The 16,117-nt window shown below is 29.8% G+C and overlaps 2 long non-coding RNA genes across 2 annotated transcripts in view; one reads left to right on the top strand and one right to left on the bottom strand.

Annotated features, from left to right (window-relative positions):
* The window catches only part of LOC127700627 (uncharacterized), a 26,859-nt gene extending 26,525 nt beyond the window's left edge, over nucleotides 1-334 (bottom strand). Inside the window, exon 1 of the long non-coding RNA XR_007981668.1 lies at nucleotides 210-334. This is a non-coding gene — a long non-coding RNA (uncharacterized LOC127700627). The remainder of the gene's footprint in view (nucleotides 1-209) is intronic.
* LOC127700628 (uncharacterized) overlaps nucleotides 1-16,117 on the top strand; it is an 18,029-nt gene extending 1,912 nt beyond the window's left edge. Inside the window, exons 2-3 of the long non-coding RNA XR_007981669.1 lie at nucleotides 1,341-1,417; nucleotides 14,341-16,117. This is a non-coding gene — a long non-coding RNA (uncharacterized LOC127700628). The remainder of the gene's footprint in view (nucleotides 1-1,340; nucleotides 1,418-14,340) is intronic.

The following is a 16,117-nucleotide window of genomic DNA, read 5'->3' as shown; positions in this document are numbered from 1 at the left end:
TATATAGAATCTGTGTCTGGAAATAACATGGCACTTTCACAATTAATTATCTTCTGGATGGGATTGGTGGTATTAATCTAATCGTATTAAACTTCCACCGATACCAAATCAAAAGCCAAGCTTTTTAAAATACAATGCTTATTTTTCATATATAAAAAACTCAACAATAATTTGTGTTAAAAAAGATCGAATATTAAAATTAATATTACCTTTGTTCCATACTGCTATGGTATGCTGCATTTATGCTAATAAGTGTCGGTAGTTTCTATCCAATCACAGACGTTTTTATTTCTAGCTATTTGTTCTGATTTAAATATGGGGCATGCCTAAGGAAAATTATCTGAAACAAAATGAATATTTTTTCTCTTCATTTTAAGTTCCCATAATACTATAAAAATTTGATTAAGTTAATTCAGACCTTGAATTTTTTTGTTTAATTGAATATATGTTTGTTTAAATAAAGTTTTCCTAGGTCTACATATTTAAATAAAGTTTTCCTTGGTCTACATATTTACAGTAAATTGACGCACTAGTAGTTTACCGATGTTAAAATTTCATGAATCGATTAAGACGTCAAAAACAAGGTATTAAACAAAAAAAATATAGTTCCTTTGGTGTTCAATTAATAATCAACCTTTATATACACATTTAATATAAAATGTAGATTTTTTCAATTTGTACGCATTATTCCTCATAAGATAACCGTGAATTTTAAGATACAAATTGTCTAATTAGTTTATCCCCAGTGGATATTCATAAAGAAAAATGTCGATAAAAATAAATACACAAATATGTTAAATAAATATTATAATTCACATAAATTAGTGTAATGAGTTTAATCATTGATCAATCCATTCATTTATTTATTTATCTTTTCTTTATTCATCTATTAATTTATTCATTCATTTGTTGAATTAACTTTTGATTTATACAGAACATTAACACTTTTTGGCTGAAGTATAATTTGCAAATAATGGGAAAATGTAACATTGATACCTTAATTTATATTAAAAAAAAGAAACTGTACGTACAAAACCAATTCAATTCTCAATTTTTATATATCTATAGCTGAATTTCGACTTTTTTAACGCTTTAAATTTATTTCAAGATTTCTTTTGGTTTAATTCTTTTCATATTTAGTTAAAAAAAAAAAGCAATTATTTCATTTTAGATTTAGTTTTTCTGTTAATAATAACAGCAATAAATGTATTACTAAAAATACAAACAAATGAGACTTAAAAGCCTATTATTTAACTTACGAGTAGTTCGGAGGACTTTTTGAAAATCAATTGTATTTGAATTCTTGCGCTTTATCTAAATCAAGAACGTTATTATTCCAGGATCAATAGATATATTTGGAAATGAAAATAATGAAAACAAAAGAATATGTTTTGGTGTAATACGAAAAAATTGGCAGGTATGAACTTTAGATAATATTTGCAATTAAAATAAATCATAAACAGTATTAACACCTAATGGAAGGTATATTTGTTTAAATACATTTTCTAACCAAATATAAACAAATATTGTATTTAATATTAATGATTGAAACTTTGTATATTCATGCTTTTCGCTGCAGAGAATTTTAAATAGTCTATCTATTCTTTATAGGAAAAAAATCTGTTTACGATATAGACCCAGACTAAATGTAGTTAATCTCTAAACTTGTAATTGCAATACAGAAACTACATGCACATGCTGTTTTAAATTTCAATTTTTTATTGGGAATAGGCTGCTGATAATTGAACATCAATTATTAAAATCATTACTGTTTTCCGTATTTGTGTATATTTTGCGGTAAAGTATGATATTCCAAAATCTATATTCAAAATCTTATTTGTAATTTTGGCAGATAATAATCATTGTTGTGTTAATGATCAATCCTATTTGATTGTCACGGAAGCATTTTAATGTCACAGAAAGATTTCAATTTATCATGATTCCACTGAAACATTTTTCATTTCCACATGTAATTGGTTTTTTTTAAATACTTTTGCATTCATCTCAGAAACAAAAAAAAGGAGATGAGATTTTCGTGTGCTTCGATAGTGTTTTAATTATTTTTTTTCAACATCGAGAGAGGTTGTCTTTTGTTATATCTAAATGTTTTAATTTAAATTTTTTTTCAATATCATTCTGATGAATTGGGGGAAATAGGGTAACTGGTAGATCTTTGACAGTATATGTATTATTTGCTCATAACTTGAGGTATTTTAAGCTTAACATATTGGATAAATACCTGATTTTTCGAAAGAATTTTAGGATTAAGTCATGTTCTAAAGCTGTATTATAGTGAAGTTGTGATTGTGTCTTAAATTCAGATTTAAAATTTTTCAAAAAGGTTAGACATTAGAATACATGTTTAAAGATTATCTCAAGATAATCATAATATTATGTTCATGAGCATCATATCGATTAAACATTTATTTGCTACAAATAGCATGTTTTAAACTTGGTAATATGTTAGATATTGTAACGAATATAAAATATTTACTCCTGTCAAAGTATTGTCTATTGAAGGTATTTCCATGAAAGAATCGTGTAAGGCGTACATGTAAAACTTAAAAAGTTGTAGCCATTGATTGCCTGCAAGGCGTAATGGGGAGAATGGAGAATTGATTACTCTGTACAAAATTTGTTCTCTAATTTGTATAAATGCTGAGAAAGTCTCGAAATATTTTTAAAAATTTCATAATTACATAAAACTGTTATAAAAGACTTGAATCGTCTTATAATATCTTATTATAAAAATATTCCACTATACAAATTTTTTTTATTCAACATATTCATGATGATAAACGTTTCTTAAATTTTACTTCCGCTATATATCTTATTGTCATTATTATCATTATGTAAAAAAAATATAACAAATACTGAACTCCAAGGCAAATTGAAAAAAGGGAAGTCAATAAAAACTGGCAAAATCAAATGCTATCATAAAGTGAAGTGAAAAACAACTACCATATTCCTGACTTGGAACAGGCATATTTCCGAAGAAAATGGTGGGTTAAACCTGGTTTTATAGCCAGCTTCACCTATAAATTATTATGATTATTACTTTATCAATCATAGTAGTAATGTTTAAGTTAAAAGTGTGTATTATTTCAATGTTAAAGAAGAAAGACGCCTTAAAATAGAACATAAATATAACTTGGGATAGTCATAAGAACATCCTGATTAGGGCGCTCAAATGACATCTTTTAAAAGTCAAAGACGTATCAAAAAAGATGGTCCTATGATAGCAATGCAGTTTGTTCTATGATATGTCTTATGGCATATCTTATGACTGTTGAATATCGGGTCACTGTGTTTTTAAAGACTGTATGTAAATGTCCTAATAGCTTTTAATAATTTGAGTCGTTTGTTATTTTTTCCAGTGACGTTACCCACACTTCCTTTTCATTAATATATAGATCAAATTTTTTCAAGACAACTCGTTAACACATCAATGTTTTAAGCAGTAAATAAACTTTCTTTATTATCAGAAAACTGAAATATCTAGGAAAATATCCTCAACTGTTTCTGTAATCAGGTAATTACTACCATGGTTAGTTTGATCAACGGTTTGACAGTAATTTTATGCTGAGAAATTTTTTTTGTAGGTGTGCACATCACCGAGCTCCTGGAATGACATAAACGTCCCCAGCTGGTATAAAATACGAAAAAAATAACCCGTAAACATATTCTTTTTACTTTTGAAATGAGATGAAATGTTTATCTTTTGAGACCAATAGTGAATATTTTGTAGTTTAAAACTACTTAATCGGACCCCAACTGAAAGACATACATAAAAGTAGTACATATTTGCAACAAAATAGTTCCTACGCATATCTGTAACTTTGTAAATAAGTAAAATATTTAGGTAAATTTGGTATCGAATGTAAACCTAATGACTTGGGGACCACTGTATAAGCCTTGTTGAAAGTTTCTTTTGAACAATATAAAAATAATATGAAAAGAAATATGAGGACACATTTGGCCTGTGTTGCAGATCAGAAGTACTCATATTTTTGTACTACCAAACTTCCATGAATCAGTGCACTTTAATATGCTATTAAAGGTAGCGCAATTTTTTAGCACAAGCCAGGATAAGGGATAGTTTTGACATGAAATAGCTGTCACTTTATTTAAACTTAACAATGCTGGAAATTGCAGAATTGAACATAGAAAGCAATAGGCTATGCATTAGAGATTTTATTCCTTATGTGCTGAGATAGCAACTTTTGCATTCGGGGGTTTCAATGTTATATCTTAGGAAAAGATGGGAGAATTCTCATTGACCCGTATTTAAAAAAAAAATCTTTTCAAGGTTGGAGCTGAGATTACTATATGTGTTATAGTAATATCAGGTTGGCGATATTCCGACATTCGACACATTTCTTTGATTCGCCATTTGTTTTCAAGAGTAAATTTGCTTTCTACCTATTCTTTGCGCCACTGTCTTTTATAAATGTACTGATCAATATGTTTTATATATGTATCATTTACATATAACTTTATGTAACTTTTATTTATATATAGAGCTAAAGGAACTACCCGATTTCAGATTGGATAGCTGAAAATTGAAAATGATTTTTATTTTGTTGTTTTGTTTACCCTTTATCATATTTTGCATTTTTGAGTAACGTTGAAAAAATTCGTGTGACACATCAAATTAAAATCATTTCTAATTTTTTTATGCATTATTTTGTTTGAATAATGATCGTTTTCTGAAAGATTTTTAATCAATTCTCTAATGCATTTTTGATTATCTATTTTAGATTTTTGCTGATTTTATTCATAAGGAAATGCTCTGAAAGCGAAAAATCCCCCTATCAGGTTTACACCGACCAAAAATTCAAGCTGCAAAAAATCATAAATTAAACACACTACATAAAGCTATATGTGCATTATTTTCCCGATTGTCATTATACAAAATGCCGTCTATTTAAAATTGCATATTAAACATTCTAACATGACGTTCTTCAAACGCTTTGAGTACACACCCGTGGTAGAATATGAATATATTGTTTAGGCTGTTCCGATCGTACTCCCGCGTCATTTGCTTTTTTATGAATGAGCTACCCGACGTCATAGAACGATGACGTAAGAATATAAGCATTTTACGGGAAAATACACGCTTGTGAAACCGAAAATCATCACAACAAGGAAACGTAAACAAACGATGCTTAAATGTGTTATATATGCAATTTTTTGTATACATATAAGACATATAAGTACAATTATCATTTAGATTCATCCAAACCTATCTAAATATGTTATTGTAAATAGTTTAAGCATGTCATTTATTCAGTTTGCTCCGGTCTGTTACGTCAATTTAATAGTGCGTTTATTTATGGGAACGGCAAATAATGCCTTCATCTAGAGCGCTTCGATCCAAAACAATTGCCGTATTTGTCCTATTAGAATCGAAATAATTCATGGGGGCTTGAATATATCGTGATTTTACCACGGTTTGTCCCTCTATGCCGATATTTTACCCCTCGCTATCGCTCAGGGTAAAATATTTATCATAAAGGGCCAACCCGTGGTAAAATCACGACATATTCAAGCCCCCATGAATTATTTCTTAATTAGAATAACAGAGTGCATTGCAGTAAAGTATCAAAAAGTAAAAAACTATAAAACAAAAATATCTGTTTAGTAAAGACACATTACTATTTTGATTTTTCATTTAATTGGTTTAAATGGGATAAGATCATATTGTCACATTGACTCTTCTTTGATAAATATTTAACTATATTCATCATTACTTGTGTATTTATCCAATATGTTATGTTGCCGATTGTGACATTTTTTTACTGAGTATGGAATCACATAGTGGGTGATGCGTGCACAGGATAAGATGTTTATCCTGTCGATGCACAGGCTAGTCCCTCTCCTTTTGAAGTTCATGCGATTCCCTCAGTTTTTTTGTTACCTTGATTTAACTTCTTAATCGACGTATGATACTTGAATATCGGTAAGCTATACTGTGTCCTTTATTTATACTTGAATTAATCTCAAAGAATGACGTGCTCAAATATTGTAGTAGTAATAATTAAAGTTTATTAAATATATGCTATTAACATATATGTTACTAATAATACTATAGAAAAGATTATCATCGTGAATATGCTCATTAAATGAAACATTTTGAAGTAGGATATCTATATTAAAGTATGTTGCTGCAGTTTTACGCGATTTGGAAAAATAATGCTGAGGACTAATTTTATTCTATAATGAATAGCAAAATCCATCTAAGTTTGTAAAATTCGGAAACTTAAAATGCATTTCACTTTTATTTATCTAGGTTTAGCCATGCTTTAAAACTTGTTCATGTGCTCAGGTTTGTCTGTACTCAGGGTGAAATTTGTGGTGTAAATAATTCCATATTTAACAAAAGCTTATGATGAACCTTAATGTGCATTGTAATAATTTTCCCAAGTGTTCTCTGCATGGCAATCAAAAGTAACAACACTTTATTACGTGTATTTGACATTTAATCGTGCACTGTTATGTGAATTATGAATGTATTAACAAAAATACCATACTCCAAGGTCCTTAACATCTGACAAAACCAAACGCTCGACTATATCAACTAACGGAACAACTTGAAAACAACTGTTATATTCCTGACTTGGTACAGCATTTTCCGAAGAAGAAAAAAAAGTGATTAAACCCAGTTTTATAGGTAGCTAAACCAGCTACTTGTATGACAAATGTTGATAGTATATTATATTGAAAAAAATGAGTAAGCAATTAAACATTTTTGCATGGACGGAATTCACTAAAATTCTTATTTTCATTAATCAGTCTAATCTAATATCACATTAAAAGCATAAAAGTCTTAGTGAAGCAAAATAAATGTTTCATCTTTATAATTGTAGAGGATATAATTTAATGATAATCCTGAGACCATCTAAAGACCTATTTTGATGCCCTTGACTAATTATGAATTCTATGACTTGACCTTAATTCAAAACACTTTGAAACAGTATGTAAGACTAAACGATCTTAGTCCTAAGGTACCTTTGAAATCCAGACCCATGATACTCATCTATATTTATTGCAGATTTAAATTATCGTTTAGCAGAATGGTATTTTGATGTTATATTTGTTATTCTCGTCGGATTTTGTCAAATGTCTTAACGTCTTTTCTGTTATATTCGTGTGTTATGGTAAAGATAATTAATCACCCCCTTCATTTATTAGATTTTAGTTTGGTTCAACGAAATTTATACGATATATTTGGTTTACAGTTTGATTCAGAAGAAACACCGACATAGCTAGATAATACAATTAATTATCTAATTACTACCACAATTTGATATTATTAAGTATTGTAATTTTCATTGTTATTAATAAATGTAATGTCAGTATTACAAATCTAATCTTGAATCAATCCTAATCCTATCTTATTTTTGGGAAATATTTTTACAAATTCAAATGTGACGTCACTTTGTGTGTTTTTTTAGAATTTCAAATGTGACGTCACTTTGTGCGTTCAGGCTTTGGCTAACTCGGCTGTGTATTTTTATGTGTTGGATTAAGTTGTTTTATGTAATGTATCCGTTTTTATTCTGTAGTTAGTCCCCACTTCGGTTTTATCATGTATATCTGTTATATAGTCATTTTATAAAATTTACTGTTTGCAAAATTATAAATTATTCTAAATAATAAGGATGTTCCCTAGCCGTGTTAGGCGCAACTTTTTGGAAGTTTTGGTCCTCGGTGCTCTTCAGCTTTGTACTTGTTTTGGCTTTCAAACTTTTTTCATCTGAGCGTCACTGGTTGGTCTTGTGTGGACGAGACGCACGTCTGGCGTATTGCATTTTAAGCCTAGTACCTTTTGTTAGCTATTATTCGTGTGTTTCTTTGTCCTATATGTTCTCCCATTTATTTGTATTGTGGTCCTGTCATGTGATGTTGTCGTTTTGGTGTTGTGATTGACATTGCCATAAAAGCGGGAGGTTAGGCATGCCACAAAACCAGGTTCAACCCACCATTTTTTTTCTTAAAATGTCCTGTACCAAGTCAGGAAAATGGCCATTGTTATATTATAGTTCGTTTCTGTGTGTGTTACATTTTAATGTTGTGTTTTTGTTGTGTCGTTGTTCTCCTCTTATATTTGATGCGTTTCCCTCAGTTTTAGTTTGTAACCCGGATTTTTTTTTTTATCTCGATCGATTTATGAGTTTCGAACAGCGGTACACTACTGTTGCCTTTATTTATGACCAAACAGTGGATTAAAGAAACATACGACTTTATTTTTGTTTCTATATAATATTCAACATTTCATTTTATATTTAATTTCAATTCTCAAAATATTGTCTCTTGCATACTCTTGCCTTACACCCCCCCCCCTTTTTTCCCCCCATAAAAAGTGACTTAATTATATTTGGAGAAAAACTCTCTCTTGTTTTGATTAAGATTAAATTATATATGAAATATATTAGTTTAAATTAAGTTTGAAAAAGATCCTCACCCAAAAACAAGGGTTGAATAGTACATTAATTGGTAAATATGATTGATGAACTCTTACATAAATGAATATACTGAAAAGTAATATTGTACATTTATAAACTTGATAATATATATTTCTGATAATATTAAAGATATTATTATTTCATGATTTACCGGAATAGTTTTTTCTCTCATAAAGGTGATATGAATTCGTTTAAATGATCTTGTATAATTTGGGGGACTTTTGTATAACATTGATAATAATAAGATATAAGCAAAATTTCCAAACCATACTACATTGGTGTTATTTCCGATATCATCTTAGTTAAAAGGAAGAAAGAAATGAACTCCCAGAGGGTCCTGATAACATATTACATTGCATTGACAATTTATCTGAAACCCTACATATTATCTATCTATAAACTATATGTCATAATGTATTAAGAACTATGACATGTTCTTTAATTTCATTAAAGAAAAATTACAAAAGATCTTTTAGCTAATTTTTAATAACTATGCCTCCTTCAATTGGTTCAAAGTTTCGTTATTAGCTTAAGTAAGGTAAAACTTTAACTGTTCTATTAATATTCTCATGATGATGAGAAGGATTACTCTGTATTCTCTTTGACAAATAGGGTCACGATTAGTTATTGTATGTCTCATTTTTGTATTAGATATACATATGAAGGCGTTAGCCCGATTTGGTGTATCTAATTAACACCAAGATATTATTGTCAACGCAGACTAATAGTTTTCAATAATTTAAGAGGGGGAAAGGGGGGGGGGGGGGTTCGCCGATTTGACCATATGTTATTGAAAAGCTTGATACATGCAGGATATCCGATTTCATTAAAAGACATCTTGGTGTAATTATTAAAATTAATATTATTACAATTAAGATTTTCAAAATAGCATGAATTATCTGAGGTCGATTTTTTTTTTTTTTTTGAAGAAGTTGGATTTTTTTTTTTGCGCATTTTTACAAATTACCCAAAAAAACTGCCTAAAATCTTATCAAAAGATAAGAAGTAAATTAGTTAAATAGCATAATTCTTTTTAAAATTCTAAATAATATACTGACTGACTCTAATAATGCAACAAGTAACTAAATTTCATAAAATTTCAATGTCAATTACTGAATCATTTGTTAAGTTCGGAGATACATGACTCTCGTTGTTATACTTTCTAATATTTTAACATGTTGAATTGAACTATTTGCGAATTTCTGGACAGACCAAGATATTGATTATATTGTCAATAGACAATTGAAAGTATCCACAGTTCACCGGTTTTTAATGCTGGTATGGGATTTTTGTAAAATATTTTAAACATTATTAACATTATTAAATATTTTAATGTGAACTGGAAAGTTAGTTTCCATAACATTCTAAAACACTTCAAAGTATCTTTTATGAATTAGATAACTAAAATATTTGCATTTTACTTTGATAATGAGTAAATATAATATATCTAAAAATAAGACGTGCCCTTTTTAGTTTAAAAGTTATAGAAGCATTGGATACATTGTATTTTATTATTCAGACACACGTATTTTGTATCATTGACTCATTAAACCAATGTCTCAGTGGACCAATACATTTATTTTTATCTCGAAATTTGAAATTTGTCATAATCAATCTTAAATTTTAACCTATAAAAATGAAACTTGAAGCTAGATTTGCTTTTGTTTTTAAACATTTTAAGGAATATCAGTACACTTTAAACACGCCTTAATGTAAAAGGTGTACTCGGTTTACTCTGCCACGATTAGTTGATAACCAATTTGTAGGGGGGGGGGTAGTGGGGGGGGGGGGGGGGGGGGTAGTTGATAACCAATTTGTATGGGGGTGTCAAACTACTGTCCCTGAAGGCAGGGATGACAATTGCAAATAAAATATTAATTACATCAATATTTGTTTTATCTCTCTGAGGATGTTTTCAGTGGTAATTATGAACAAAAGATGTCCGAAAATGCACAAAATCGTAATGTTTAGACAACTTCACCAAGATATGATGATTTTGGATCATCTAGTATACCCTTGTGGAGAGATTAGTTTAGTTAGGCATTAAGGCTTTTGAATCATATATATTTAAAAACCTAATTGCGGCCTATTTATACTGTATAATAAAATTTTCAATTCAAGGCCATATTTTGATAAAAGTGAACTTTTGCATATTGTGAATTTAAATCTTGGTAATAAAATTGTTTTGGTAGGGTAATATTGAAACAACCATTAATGTTCAAAACTGCATGTGATATAATTACCTACTATCAAGTTTGCTACCCTTTAGAGTGGCTGTGATTTCCTTAGATAATAGCACCATTACCCCAATATGGAGTAGAAGGATAAATCCTATAGGATTGACTGAAGAAGAAAATGACAATGTGTCCAGACGTTGTGAACATTACGCTTCGTCATTCGTTCATGAGACTGCAAAATACCCGAATAATATATTAGAGAAAAAACCACATCTAGGAGTTAACATTAGACTTTCACCAATTGACAAGTGTCTATGCTATATGTCACACAGTAAATGAACCTTGCGATTAAATGAGATTACCAAAAGTCTGCCATTTTCAACAGATGTATTATTAAAATTTTCATTTCATATCCATAAAAGCAGATTTGAGATGTACGCCATTCAAGGAGACAGCCATCTTGGTGTCAACGACTGGTCTACGACCATACACAAGTGTTTGAAGCATATTCCCAATCTTAAAAATCAGTCTTAATCAAGACAGTCACCATTTTTCAATATTCTAATCTCAGAACACAAAAAACCTGCTTATAACAACAAATATCACATAGTGCAAGAATATCTGTATTACAGACAACAAAACTTCTGATATTGTTTCAAATGTCAAAGTCTGGTAAAATATGATTTCTTTTTAAATACGAAACAACTTCATTTGTAATATTATGATACTGGCCGCTTTACTTCTACACCGGATGTATACCCCAACAGGATAAACAGAGGAGAAATCGATATGTTGACAATGTAAAAACTAAATGTAAAAACTAAATGTAAAAAACTAAATGTAAAAACTAAATGTAAAAACTAAATAAGTAAATTGAATGTTAGTTCTAAAACAAATACACATGAAATAGTTTAGTCGAGTTGCACACTATGAATATGTGAATCGCTATCAATGACAATAAAAATACAAGACGCCACCATTATATTTATTACTATTATTTGTAAGCCTATTTAGCCTAAATAACATTAAACGTTCCAAATTTTACTGTACAAGACACGTGTTTTGACAATTAATTTTACTGTACAAGACACGTATTTTGACAATTAATGTCCTTTCACCAAGTAGAAAATTCAAAACTTTAACCAGTATTGAAGATCAGATTTTACCAAAAAGGACCAAATATAGCCAAAATCTCGAACAAGGAAAAGAGCTATGCGTCAGGAAGATGCATTTTTGATTTTAAAAGATTTCTTAAGTTTTATAACAGCAAATTTCAATAACACTAGATCCGTATTTCTTACCAGTACTGCAAAAAGAACAACTAAGGGCATACGGTACAGATGAGGTCTCTTGTTGGTTTTTCTTAAAAATTTGGAATAAGAGTAAATTTGATATGCACTATCGAAATATGCAATGACAATAGACCTGCATGATTTATTTTTTGGGGTTTTATTTTGACCAGCTTCAGGTGATAACACAAATTTTCATGTTTGAATTTTTGCCGAAAAAATTGCAAAGCTTTCAAACGAAAAGAGATTATATAGTCACCCGGTGTTTTGTTATATGGGCTTTTAATGTAATTAAGCAGTTGCAAATGAGTTAAGATAAAAAGGGTGTTAAATCCTGCATAACCTGTGACAGAAAGTCGTAGACAGCTTTCTTTTCTAAATACAAATTAATTCAGAAATAAAATATACGTTGATTTTTTTCTTGAAATTACAAAACATTTTCGAAACAGTACATAAGGATATAAGTAAATCTATGTCTACGTCTAAATGCTTGTTTTGGGGTCTTTGATTTTGTTTTTGGCTAAAAGCATTACTGTTTTTAGGCGGAAAATAACATCGTATTGTTAATGCCACATCTTCGTGTAGGCATTATCACAACGTTTAATATATTTTAGACATTTAATAAATACTTTTAGTGACAAAACAAAAAACAACCAGTTGTTAATTAAATTAATGTTCCAAGTAAATTTTAAATGCTTCCCTACACATCATCTTTTTTAGACTGCTTCCACATTTATACAAATAATTACATGACGTCTGCGTGTTTTCATGGAAATTCGAATGCATATCATTAGCAATGTCGCGAAAAGAATGTGTTATACTTAGATGAATCATTATCTGCCCCTGCTTATTTATCATATGCGCTTTAACAGACAATACATTTATATAATATTACATAAAATTAGACTTGAAATACCATTTTCAATTTTATTCCTGCAAAGGAATCATACTCTAACAATTAATCCCTATATCTGGAATACAATCAAGTAACTGTATGACAAGGATATTCTTGTCGTTAAAGCTTTTAAGTAATGAAAATATCGCGTTTTTCAAAACCTGATCCGTCAATACAAGCACATGCATATTGAACCTTTGAGAAATGAGCACTCCAATGGGACATTACCATCACCATTAAGGAAAGAATAATGGAAAAGCAATCCTGTTTGTCATTCATTTTGGTGCCAAACTTTTTGTGAAAAATTATTATTTCTAGATCCAATTTGAACATCATTTGCTTATGTTGGCTCTATCAAGAATACCTTTTGCTTGATATATTTCATTGCCTTTTATGTTCATGCATTGTTAAAAAACAATGGATGTTTTTGGATCCTTTTGGAGTTTAGTTATAAACAGAAAAGGAAGAAAAAGGCAATCACTAGGATACAATTAACAAATACTGTCTTGTCACCATATCACCTAAGAAGAACTAGAAAATACATAAACTTTCAACCAAAAGACAAAATGCTAAATATTTAAAATAATGTCATATTGTGATAGCAGCAGGCCTTTCATTTTCTTTTTATTCATGCCGGTTATACAATATTGAAATATGATAAGCCTTTTCTGAATGTGACTTAAGTTGGCTGTATTTAGTCTGGTGCATGCTAATTATTCAACAAATATTTGTGACACTGTATAATTAGTAGACCTCTACGTTACGTATGTAAAGTATTCGATACATCACAAAATAATAAGGTAATTACAATATTCTAAACATATGTTGTCTGCAATTTAGATGACAAATCAGTAGTATTTTGTTGAAAATTGGTTTAGATCCCCCTTGAGTTGTGATGTTTGGTCATCAACTAAAGAAAAATTGTTCAGCAAATTCTATATACTCCTGTGTACGAAAAGAGTTTAAAAGTATGTTATTTATTATTTAACTTATTAGTAATACCAATGTTAGGAAACTAACCGAACACAAAAACCATGATACCTGGTTCTGATACATGTATGAAATAACCGTCATCAATATAAATAAAAGATGTGCGGTATACGTAAATGATTCAAAAACAAATCAAAATATATCTGACAATCAACATATTATTTTCCAAAACAATACACCCAATATGTTAACCTCTAATCGCCCCGATTCTAAAGATAAAGTATAATAAAGAATATGCATAAGAAATCATCAAGGATACCAGGCTTACAATTTGGTACGCCATACGCGTGTTTCATCTAGATAAGACTCATCAATTGCTATCGAATCAAAACAATTGCACTGTCCAATTAAAAACGAAGTTAAAGATTATTAAAACTCACCAAAAAGTGGTAACGTATAAGTCAAAGAGTTAGGAAAGGCAAATAAATAAACATTTGAAAATATTAAAAACATAAAAACATAACAACCAAAGCCATTCTAGATTAACTTTGTCTTAAGGACTCTTACCTTTTCTTTTACAGGGTTTTAGATGATTAACTGGTAAAATATTGTCAACATGGTAGTTTAAAGCCGTAGTTGTGCCAGAAGTCGTTAACAAGAGTTGTCTGTGATCTTTCTATGGACTGGCTTTGTGTTATTGTTAAAATTTACATTTAACACATGTTAGTACCCAGTCAGTGATCGGACGAGGACTACAAAAGACCTATTGCTTCCATATGTCTTCTGGTGAACACGATGTGTTGTGCAAGTGAAACAAATGGAAAAGATATACCATAGTGACATTCGATGTTTGCATTTAAGTCATTGAATACATTGTATTACATCTTTCACAGTCGGTCAGGTACTATGGATGGGAATTCACCTGTACCGACGATTAGAAGTCGTCAAAGATATCAAGGCTTATGATTGAGTATACCAGACGTTCAATCATCAACATCATAAGTGAGGCATTACCTAACTTGTAATGTTGATGATACCGTATTGTATTAGGGTCAGAACATGCATCTTACAACGTTTATGTATGATGCATCACAGTATTTTTAGGAGACGGTTTTCACTAAACTGCTTCCAATTTTCACGAGGACCCGAGTACCCAATGCTCATAGTTTGCCTTTTTAACGTTTTTGATTCGAGCGACATTGTTGAGTCTTTTGTAGACGAAACGCGCGTCGAGCGTACAAAATTTTAAGCCTGATATCAATGATGAGTTTATTTAATGCTCATTTTTTCTTTTGCTATATAAAGGCAAAAGTAATATATCGCTGTTCAATAGTCTTGTTCACTATTGTTTTTTTTTTTCTTTCCAGCTTTCTTCTTTTGAGCAATGATTTTTATTGTCCCTTAATATTTTCTTTTTCAATACTGTCTTAGTAACTTTGTCAACTTTCACTTTTGATGTTTTTTCCACGGTTTTAGTTTGTAACCCGGATTTGTTTTCTCTTAATCGATTGGTGACTTTTGAACAGCGGTATACTACTGTTGTCTTTATTTGTCTAGTTGTCAGTTTTGTCTAGATTAACAACAAGGAGATTTGGTATGATTTTCAATGAGACAACTACCCAATTAAGGCCCCGTTATCTACTTTCATTATTATCTAGATTGTTATTTTCAGCCTTTGTTTAGGTTGTGTTGTCTACTTTCACATTTTCTTTAATCTCATGTCTGCACACTGTTGTCTAACTTGCTTTGCTACATTCTCTGCTTTCTAGTTGTTACAAATAATTGTTTGATATTTTTGTCTCATCTCCGGATTTATTTTGTTTAAGGATTAAATCTATTTTAAGTTAATCATCTTGAATTTGCTAATACTATGCAAAAAATCTCTTATGTAAATAATGTATTTCTTAAAGGCATCAAAAAATTAATTTTGAGCGGAAACACAATTGGAGTCTTTTTTTTTTTATTTCAAACATGATATAGTTCTACTCTTTCAAAACCAATTTGCCAGCATTGATCAACGTAAACGATATTGAAAAGGCCAATTTTCTTTTTTACCTAAATAGATGAAGGTCCTTAAAATATTCCAGGCTTATCATTTTGGTACACCAGACGCGTATAAGTCATGATCTGATACTGTTTCTTAAAAAAAAATCGTACAGGCAAAATGAATTACAATTAAAGTTGCCTTTCCATGAAGTTCGTTGAATAAAGTCAATCATGGGAAAAAATTAAATTATTTAACATATGTATATACATTGATCAGACTTATCTAAAATATTATATGTAAATAGCATGTTTAACATGAGGAGCACATGTTGTGTTTCATGAATAAAGATATTCCAGTATTGCATAAATGCA

Source organism: Mytilus californianus, unplaced genomic scaffold, assembly GCF_021869535.1.
Source record: "Mytilus californianus isolate M0D057914Y unplaced genomic scaffold, xbMytCali1.0.p SCAF_5, whole genome shotgun sequence".
NCBI classification, from domain to species: Eukaryota; Metazoa; Mollusca; class Bivalvia; order Mytilida; family Mytilidae; genus Mytilus; species Mytilus californianus.
The sequence above is the reverse complement of the archived record's forward strand: the minus strand, read 5'-3'. Positions and strand labels throughout refer to the sequence as shown.